Source organism: Papaver somniferum, chromosome 1 (assembly GCF_003573695.1).
Source record: "Papaver somniferum cultivar HN1 chromosome 1, ASM357369v1, whole genome shotgun sequence".
NCBI classification, from domain to species: Eukaryota; Viridiplantae; Streptophyta; class Magnoliopsida; order Ranunculales; family Papaveraceae; genus Papaver; species Papaver somniferum.
In genome coordinates, this window is record NC_039358.1 from 122577136 (window position 1) to 122588187 (window position 11052).

Below are 11052 nucleotides of genomic sequence, written 5' to 3' on the forward strand. Positions count from 1 at the left end.
TGAAGGAATCATATTAATTAATAATGAGTTTCTTAAAGGAGAACAAGAAGAAGACTCTGAGGATTCAGAGGTACAAATAAATGAAGCCTAACTAGTTTTCAAGAAAAAGAAAGGAAAAATAGACAGTTGTTTTTTATCTATTTCAACAAAGTCTATTATGAATAAAACTATTATGAATAAAATTATTTGTTTTATACTTTTTCTTGTGATAGTTTTCGATTTACATAGCCTGTGCTTGAATGCTTTTATCTTATTGCTATGTATGTTTATGGGATGTCTGATTTCGGTTTTACTACCTTAATATTCGATCTCATATATTGTGAACCCTTGTGGTTTGGGTGACTTTTTGATTTAGTAGGATTAAGTTCTAGCCCATGTTGGTAGGCTTTATCAAAGAATCATGAGGGGTTCTCGTAGAAATAATATGTGAAAAAGTCACAATATGTTGAATCGGTTTTGGTTTAGCATAAAAGCATATGTATTTCGACGGTTTTCAACTTTTGCTTGCAATTGTTAAAACCGATTTTCAAACTTTCTCTGGTAAAGGTTGGTTGTTGTTATTCTTTTGTTTTTGCATAAGGATGACAACATGATGATATTTCGATATCAATTCTCCCTGGAAGAAGATGCAATCATATTGGATAAGTGGATGCGAAATTTGAGGTAACAATCTTGTTAGTTAATTGTTTTTCTGTTTAAGAGAAGCCTGAGTTTATATCATATATATTTATTGCTTTTTCTTAACAAAATTTCGGTTCAATTGATGTTTATTCCATGATGTGTGTGTGGATGTGTGTGATTCAATTGGTTCCGGTTAAGAAAAACTATTGTTATCTTGCTTTATTGTGCGGTGTCAATTGTTTAGGCTTACGAAATTTCGGTGCAATTGCGGTGTTTTAATGCTTATGTTGTTTCAATTGCTTTCGGTTGAGGTGAATAATTATGCAAGTTGATTTATGTTGGTTTGTATGAATTATTTATGGCTTAACGAAATAAAAGGTGTACGGGATAAGTTGTTTAGTCCAATTTGATTCCGGATAAGAGAAACTAAGTTAATTCTGATCTTAGTTAGACTGAAGTGAGCTTTCGGTTATTCAAGTCTAATTGAATGCCTTAACAAGAAATGCTAGTTAACTAACCTAGTACTTGTCTTGTTTAAAATTGAAAGGTCTAAGTTTATGGATAATTAGAACCTGATGAGAAAAATAGAGTTATCTTTATTTTGGTCTTATCGAATTAAGCGGTTGTTTTTGAACAATCGGTTTGGCAAAGGGACTAAGGTGCTTAGTTGATTTTTTTTTTGCTAAACTAAATTGGAAATTTTTTTTCGGACAACTGTTTCCTTGGTAACATATCAAAATAAAACTACTTGTAGTTTCGGTTTTGATATTGGTTATCAGAACATGATGTGTGGAACCCTCGTGCCTAACTCTACAGGTTGCAAGTCTTTTGAGATTTGTAAGATTCTTTTCGTGTTGTCCTTTATTTTTTCGTTTCTTTGTCATTTTGTGACAAAAAAGGGGAGAAATATATGGAGTAAACAAGTGATACTGGCATTGATTTTATATTGAGTGGTATCGCTAAGGAAAAGAACATTGGTGTTTAAACGTTTTATCTAAACGAAAGAGTGAAAGCACAGACTAAGGGGGAGTAACATGTCATACGAAGTGGTATAACAAAGACATGCAGATTGAATATCTACCTATCTTCCTTAGGAGAAGTAATAGCTTTGTTATTATAATGTCAACAACGACATTTTCAAGGATTGAAATGTAAGCAGTTTACTGTGCTGTTGAATTCGGGAATCAAGTGTATGTATAATGAATTCTTGTAATTTTTTTATCCATATGATGTAAGAGTTTTGTCACTAAAATTGACAAAGGGGGAGATTGTTAAAGCATTGCTCGGTTGAACCCACCAAGCGTTGGTATGTCAAGTTCGGTTGTCATATTTTAGTGAATCAAAACTCATGTTAAAAGTCGCTTGATTATGTACTAGAGTCAACTTCGTATATCTTAGCTTGAAAGTATTGGGATATGAGACATTACAAGTATTGCGAAGTCCTGAAGATGTGAAGAAGCAAGGAGCTACAACGACAAAAATCATCCTTCCACTTGAGGTTAGTGATATTTGACTTGAACTGTTTCATTCCCTAACGTATCTTTCAAGTAGTGCATATTGAAAACAAAACTGCGAAGCATATTTGAACTCTAGATAGACATAGTATTAAGGAATACAATATGAGGTTTATTGCTTAACCATTAAAATTTGTAGATAAGACATCACCATAATCATTTGAACGCTATTGTGATTATGTATGGGTATGAGGTGAGGATTTCATCCTAGGGAACAATGTTTTACATGTGTTCTAAGGGAGTAAGTTCATAAACTTGTTTGTGAACCGAAAAGGAAATTGCCAGGCGTTATTGGTTTTGTTATTCATTGCATATCTTATGAACAAACAATATGTGTGATTGATTATAACCGTTCACGACTTGTTTGTGTTCTTGGTAGAACTATTCACAAAGGCCTGACTTATGTATTGGTATGACTTTTATTAGTGAAACCGATCTTAAGTAATCACCTGAGATGGTATGATCGGGTTTGTGATTTATGTCTGACCAAATATGGGAAAGGGGAACCGATCCTAGTAAGAGGTGCAGTGCATCACAAAGGGGAACCGATCCTTGTATGAGGTGCAACAAGGTTTATAACAGAAAGGGGAACCGACTCTATGAACATGTGCAACACGTTTTTAGGCAAATGGGAACCGATCCTATGGACATGTGCAACACATATAAGTTAGATACCATATATATGTGGGGAACCGATCCTAGTACCTAGTCAACCGAATTTTGGAAAGCTAGTGTGACTATGCACAATACTCACATGGAAGGTAGAACCAAAACTTGTTTTGGTAGAACCGTTAAACCCATGATTGTGATTGAATGTTATTTGATCAATCACATAGTTCTTGAAAGTCAGATGAACCAATTCTAAACTTGTTTAGAAGTGTGGCAAATCGGTTTCAAGGTTGTAAGTGTAAAAGAGAACTTACAAAGTAAGGATGTCGACATACTTTGAACACGTGCTATGAATGTTTATTATTTAATTGTTCAAAGTTATTCCTTAATATCTAAGGGAAGAGAATCCCAGGATCGAGACATAAATAAGTTAAGAATCTTTTAATTAAGGTATTTAACTTCATTTTATAGGGAAATAAGAATTAGTAATGTGCATTTACTAATTAGAGATTTTCCAATAGATTTCCATCATTATCTTTGGACAGAGCATTTCCAGGAATTATGAAAATCGAATTTGTGCTTTAATGAATATCTTGAGAATATTTTTGGTTTTGGAAATTCCTTGGTGTCCAAACTTCCTTGTCTATAAATACTTGAAGTTTTCCTTTCTAGCAAACTAATCCTTCATATCAACAAGCTTCCTCTTTGTTGTGTTGTTTCTGGTGTAGCCGCCTATTCGGAGAGGAGAGTAACCTAATTAGGCGAAATCTCTTACGGCCGCTCAGTTTAAAGTCTTCTTTGGGATTGAGAATCTCTAGCGTGTACCGTTGGTGGGAAACTAGATAATTGCGGTTTATCTTTTGTTTTCACTGATTTGATTGACTAACGGTTGTTGAACTTTGATTGCACCTAGTTTGTTTATGCTTGAGAATCTTCTCTTCTGATATAAGATTCACTCAAACTAGTTCAGAGTTTCGACGGGGATCTTTAGACTGTTGTTAGTTCTAAAGACGATCTTGTGGTAATCCATTGTTAACAGACTCCGCTCTGTGCGTGATTGATCACAAGAGATTCAAGTGATTGTGTGCAGGTTATTATTGAAGATCTAAGAAGATTTGAAGACGAAGAAGATATTGAAGATTTCTGATTTGTGGGTTCATAATCTTTGGTGTGCACAATACTTGTTTCGATAAAAGAGGATCCAATTAATAATCGGTTTATCCTTGTGATAGATTGGATTTATTAATTGAGTAGATCGGCATCAACACAATTCTTTGGATTAATAGTGTTATTGGCTTAATCTTAAACGATTACTTCGTTAATTGAATATAAGATAGATCTAAGAACCTGAAGAAGGAGTTTACGTTAAGATAAACAGAAGAGCATTTGTCCGACTCCTATCACTTGGTTGAATAGAGTTGATTCCAAACAGATTTGTTGTTCCTTTATTGTTTAGAATACGAACCAAAGGAATTGTTCCAAGTACGTGACTAAGGTCAGAGGCGTGGGAATACAGACGGAACTAGGTGAACTATAGGTTTAGTTGCTTGGTCTCAACTATACGAAGTTAGGTGTAATTTTGTGTAGCGGCTTAATCCTGAGAGTATTCAATTCTAGACAAGGTCCCGGGGTTTTTTTGCATTTGCGGTTTCCTCGTTAACAAAATCTTGTTGTGTCATTTACTTTATACTTCCGCATTATAATTGTTTTATTATAATTAAAGTAAATTACACAAAAAGTTAATTCCTATTTACTTGATAAGTGAATCCTATTGTGTTTGGTTAAGTCCTAACCTTTCTATCAAGTAACATACTTTGTTGTTGCATTGTCTCGATCTCGTATCCATAGACGATCACACGAAGTGTGAACCGATTAGTTGTGTTGTCTCGACTCAGTCCATAGACAATCACTTTCGGAGAAAAGACTTATAGGTAGGAAAAGTTTTAGCTTGAGGTATATTTGGGTACCCTCGCCTTTTTAATCACTATTTGCACAATGACATATAATAGACTTAATCATTGTAAAGAAAAGTTTTATCCTTTCTTTTTATCAAAACATGACATAAAAAAGCTTTAACTTCTGTAATGTCAAAAGTTCATTCTATCTTCCTTCAATACATTCATATCGACATAATAGAGATAACTTTTGAACAAGTATGGGATAGTCACAGGTTCACGGACGTAAACAACGTATCCCATAATAATTTGCAATATATAAAATCATAAAGATTAAAATTGCAAAAATCATCTTCCAAAAAAAAACTTTAGAATTTAAATAAATAAATCTAAAAACAATGAAGATGACAATCGTTGGACATAGCTATGTGTACTCACGATAATGGTTATTCCAAACCCTAGTTATTCTTCTAAAAACACAAAAAGAAGTTTTACTAGACAAAATCAAACCAAAACAAGCTCTAAGAGTAATCACAAGTCATAATTAGAGTTCCAGTACGGAAGCTTCACTGGTACCAAGACCTTCAAACTTGTGACTAACTATATCAATTGCATCTTCGGAGAAGATATCCTCATTAAGAAGATCCTTAACCTGTGACTTCATGAGAACAAGATCAGTATCAATCTTTTTCAACTCAGTTCGTAACAGGTTAAGATCCTTTACAGAGTTCTCGAGCTTAAGTTGAGTCTTCCCAAGATCAGTGAGAAAACCATGAAACACTTCAGAAGAGATCATCTCAGCATTCTCTCGATCTTGATGAGAAAATGCATAATAGCATGAGGCACATGATTCGAGTTCGTTCGGCTTAACAAGGGTTCTTTTCTTCTTCAAAACAAACTCCAAATAAACCTAATCGTCATTTGAATCGGCTGGTAAAACCCAAGAACTTGAAGTAGACCTCATCCTTAAAAGAGCACAATCAAGAGTATGCGTACTCTTCACAAAAGGTTTGGTATTTTTATGGGTTTCATAAAAAAACAGAATCTTGGGTTTCCTAAGTTGGTCCATGATAGGTAATATGTGTAGCCGCACAAACATAACCTTGACCTTGAAACCGAACAGGACCTGAGAAGTGATCAAACAACCAAGAATGTCGTTTATTCACAAAGGTGTTTGCTACGTGAAAAGATTCACAAACATAAGCTCAATAAATCTTATATTCTTCCATGAGAAAAATTCAGAGCATATAAGTGTAGCAATTTTTACACAAAAGAAATCTCAAGAAGAAATTTGTAGAACCTGACACTTATTGAAACAAAAAAATACTTATGCAATACTTGTTTATGAATGATAATCCAGCTAAGAACGATAAGAAATCAACATAGAGAATCAGGAAACAATTTCTTTAACATAAGTATACCTGAATACATCTCACTCAGTCAGGATTTTATTGAGAGTGAGGTTTCAACCTTGTGATTAATTAGCACAAGTATGAGCCTTGAGCTCATTAAATGATTGTTGCTTATGGTTAAGCCTCTTTTTCCTGATCATTAGAGGAAAACCATTATGATGTGAAAAATTATCATAAAACTTACTATCATCAAAATATGATGCATAGTGGAGATTCTTACCTGAAGAATTTTGGCCTGCGGGAATTGACAGTTTGTTGATAATTCCTTTAATTATCCCTTTTAGGTTGTTATCCAATTTTCCATTGCATCCTTCTTCTGGTACCTTATTCACATCATCAACAACATAATCTCCCTTCCTAATTGAAGAGTATACATGAGTTCTTCTTCATCGAAATGGTTTAGGAAGACTGTTATGTGTTTGAGCATTCGAGGAACACATTGAACTGACTTTCCTGGTGGGATACACAGGGTGAGTACTAAAACCAATTGGTTTAGACATACGAATGTCAGTTACACCTTTGAGAATTAAATCTAAGGTGTGTTGAAGACGAATAATAGAATTGTCATCCAACCTAGAATTCATCTTTTGTTTACTTGGTCCTTCCGAATCACAAAAGAGACACACTTTCTGATCAATTAGAAGCAGTTGGTATGGCGGACTCTTTTGAACACTCTTGAATTGAGAGTTTACTTAAGATATGTTCAATTTTCAAAGCATCCTTTTTGAGATTTACTTCTTGAAGGATCTTTAAACGAGAGTCGCACTCACTTATCATACCAACAAGAGCATTGACTTTGTGTTTCAATCGGTTGACATTATCAGCATGGATTCTAACAAGTTTTAGAATCACATCACTCTCTTTGTCTGCATTCCTTTCAATTTCAGAGATAGACTCTTCGGTAAGGTAGTCAGGAAAACACTTGTCAATGTTTGTCTGTTTCCTTTGAACACAAGGTTCTTCTATATTCGAGATTGACAAATCTTTCTCTTTAATAGACTTTAAGGAAACAAAATTTTTATTTCTGGTAATGCGTTTATCAGATCGCTACAAACACAGACTTATAAGGTCTTTAATGTGTTTGCCTGCTCTGATACCAATTTAAAATGCGGGGGTCTAACAACCACACCCAACAATTCGTTTGGAAATATGACAGGACTTATTCCAATACACTTTCTAGAGAATCAACTAGACAGTCAGACTGAATATAGATTAAAGTATATCAAAGAGTTTAATATCTCTAACTCTTAATTCAATCCGCAATAAGCAAATAGAAATTTGCGAGCCTGATTGAATATAAAAGGATTTACTTTAACGGTACCAAAGATCAATATTCAAGTGTCAATCAATGTAAATCAACAACCAAAGGTTGGATATTCTACTTGATTGATCTTAACGCACAACCTGTTGTATTTCAATTATATAACAAAATATAATGTAGAAAAGAAATAACACAGACACAATAATTTTGTTAATGAGGAAACCGCAAATGCAGAAAAACCTCGGGACCTAGTCCAGATTGAACACCACACTGTATTAAGCTGCTACAGACACTATCCCACTACCAATTAACTTCGGACTGGAATGTAGTTGAACCCTAATCAATCTCACACTTATTCAAGGTACATTTGTGCTCATTACGTCTCTGATCCCAGCAGGATACTATGCACTTGATTCCCTTAGCTGATCTCACCCACAACTAGGAGTTGCTATGACCCAAAGTCGAAGACTTGATAGACAAATATGTCTCACACAGAAAAGCCTATAGGATTGAATAAATCTGTCTCCCACAGAAATACTCAAGAGATTTTGTTCCATATTTTGATAAATAAAGGTGAGTAGGAACCAATTGATAAACTAGACTTATATTCCCGAAGAACAGCCTAGTATTATCAATCACCTCACAATAAACTTAATCGACTACCGAAAAAATTTATTGTGGAATCACAAACGATAAGACGAAGTTTATTTGTGATTACTTTTTTATATTGCCTATCGGAGATATAAAATCTCGAGCCAATTATTTCAATTGCACTCAACACGATAGAAACAACAAGATCAGATCACGCAACTACAAAGATAATAGTTGGGTCTGGCTTCACAATCCCAATGAAGTCTTCAAGTCGTTAACCTATGGGGTATCGAGAAGAAACCTAAGGTTAAAGGAGAATCGACTCTAGTTATGCAACTAGTAACACACATGAGGTGTGGGGATTACCTTTCCCAGTTGCTAGAGTTCTCCTTTATATAGTTTTCAAATCAGGGTTTGCAATCCAAGTTACCTTGGTAACAAAGCATTCAATAATCACCGTTAGATGAAAAACCTGATTCAACCAAGCTAATATCTTTCAACTGTTAGATCGAACTTAGCTTGTTACACACAAATGAAATGTACCCTCATTTAGGTTATGTAACCGTACATATACGTGTACACCAGGTTGGTTCACAAATAGTTAACCGAGGTTAGCCATATAATTACTCTCATATCAACCTTATTCATCTTAACCATAACTAGTTCAAATGACTCAAATGAAACTAGTTAAGAGTTGTTCAATTGTTTAGAAAACAAAATTGAAATTAAACCGGCTTGATTCACTTGAATCAATCATGAACATTGTAGCCACAACTTGCAAAGATTACATTCCTTATTATTTAAATGTTTAAGTCCATGAACTGACCGACTTGGAAAAGTAACCAGCTTAAGTATGCGCACGAGTATGCGTACTTAAGCAACCGGTTTTGAGTTTGTTAAGTTTCCAAACTCAGTAGAAATTTTCGGTTCGAAAACCTCCGCCAGTATGCGTACGGGTACGCATACTTAAGGTGACTAGTTAAGAGTTTTGCCAAAACCAAACTCAGTAGAAATTCTCGGTTCGAGAACTTCCGCCAGTATGCGTACGGGTACGCATACTTAACCTGTCTCCTTCACCAATTTCGTATAGACACATATGAATACTCTTGGCTCCTGGTTTATGGACTTATACACTAATGTGCGAACACACTATATATGCTTATATCCAAAGATGGTTACATCATCAACTCTTTATTTCAATCATTGAAACATTCTTCTATAATGATAATAGTCGTTTTCACACACTATTAGCATCAAAGCAATTTTCAAGATATTTAAATAATCATTGTCGAAACATTCCAAGCCTACATCAAATGATTGTATCACACAAACCATGTAAGATGTTACTCGGCAATTTTTTCATGATATAAGATGAACTTGGTCGAAGCGAAAGCTTACCAACACATATTTCGAGAAATATGTAAGCGAGATATACTCAGCTCGAAATCTCAAATGTGTATAGAGAAAACTATATCGCAACACGATTTATGTCTCAATATAGGAGATAATAGAATTAGACTTTCCAAGTGATAGATAAGTTTAAGTCTCCACATACTTTTTGTCGAAGAAGTTCCACAAGCTCCCCTTAGTAGTTCTTCGTCTTCAAGAGATGAACGTCGAGAGATTTAAGCTCAACTACACTATCTATGTCCTAGTCCGAGACATCTACAAATAGGCTAGAAATCAAGACTTATACTTTTGATCACTAACATTTACTAACATGCTTGATATAGCAACGCATGCGAGTTCGACCGAGCAATGCTCTAACAATTTCTTCTACTTTGTTGTTTGTTGATCTTAGCTTTCATTTAGGTTGCTATACTTTTTAAAAATGACAATTTTAACATGAAGTTCCTAGTTTGGAATGTCCAAGGTCGTGGATCTAAGAAAACAAACCAACACTTTAAATTCTTGATCAATACTGAAAAATCAGATATAGTTTTCTTGTCAAGAAAAAGAAAGGCCTGTATTTAGAAATTTTCTTTCTGATTTCGCTAATGTTTTTATAAAAGCCTAGTGGGCATAACATGAGGTCTAGCTATGGCATGGGATGATGGTTTTAAATTTGAAATTGTTCATTCAAATATTAACATGATCAATGTCCTTGTTAATACCAACTTGTCTGAGAAAGAGTGATTGTTAACAAGATTCTATAGCTCCCCCTATAGGACATTTCTTTAAAGTTAAGCATAAAAACTTGGCACGGATGGTGATACGTGACTGTAACCAAATCCTTCTAAAAAAATAAGCAAGGAGGCGTTCCTTTTGTTGAAAGTGAGGATAAATATTTTAATAGGATCCTTGAAAGGTCTGCTATGGAAGATTTTGGTTACAAGGGACCAAACTTCACCTGGAATAATCATAGGGATGGTAAGGAAAACATCCAAGAAAGGATATATATATCCTTTGTCAATATGGATTGTCAAAACCAATTTAAAGACGCTTCTCTGAAAGTTCTAGTTCCAGTGGGCTCTCATGTTATCCCTTTTTTACTAAAATTAGAAGGACATAGATACACAAATCTATCTTTTTCTTTCAAATTTCTCGATACCTAGCTAAAAGAAAAATCATGTATCAGATTGATAAATAACTCTTGGGTTTCTGATATTACTAAATCTACAATCTCAATGGCTTAGAATTTGGAAATTCTAGGAAATGAATTAACTTTCTGGGAAAAAAATTGGTTTACAAAAAAAATAAATGAATAAACTACTTTCTGAAGTTGGAAAAACTTATAAAGACAAAACCAAATAGGCATATTCAAAATCAAACAAACACTAAGATGATTAGCTTAGAAAAATTGTATGATAGTAAAGAAGAAATAACTAAATGTTAGAGTACTGCTTGGTCAAACTCGCAAGTTTTGCTATCTCAAGTTTGTTGCTAATGTTAGTTGAACAAAACTTTATCTTGATTTTTAGTCTACTAAAGTCAAGTCTCGGAATAGGTTTAGAAGTTGGTATTTAAGTATCAGAAATCACTAAATAACCCTCGAAGGATAAAGATCGACGAAGACATTTGGAGAACTTCATCAACACAAGAGGTATGTGAATACTAAACCATGTTATTTACTCTCATGCATCACCATTCTATCTTTATGACACTATGCCATATGAATTCTAGTAGATTTAATATTGCAAAGAAGAAAT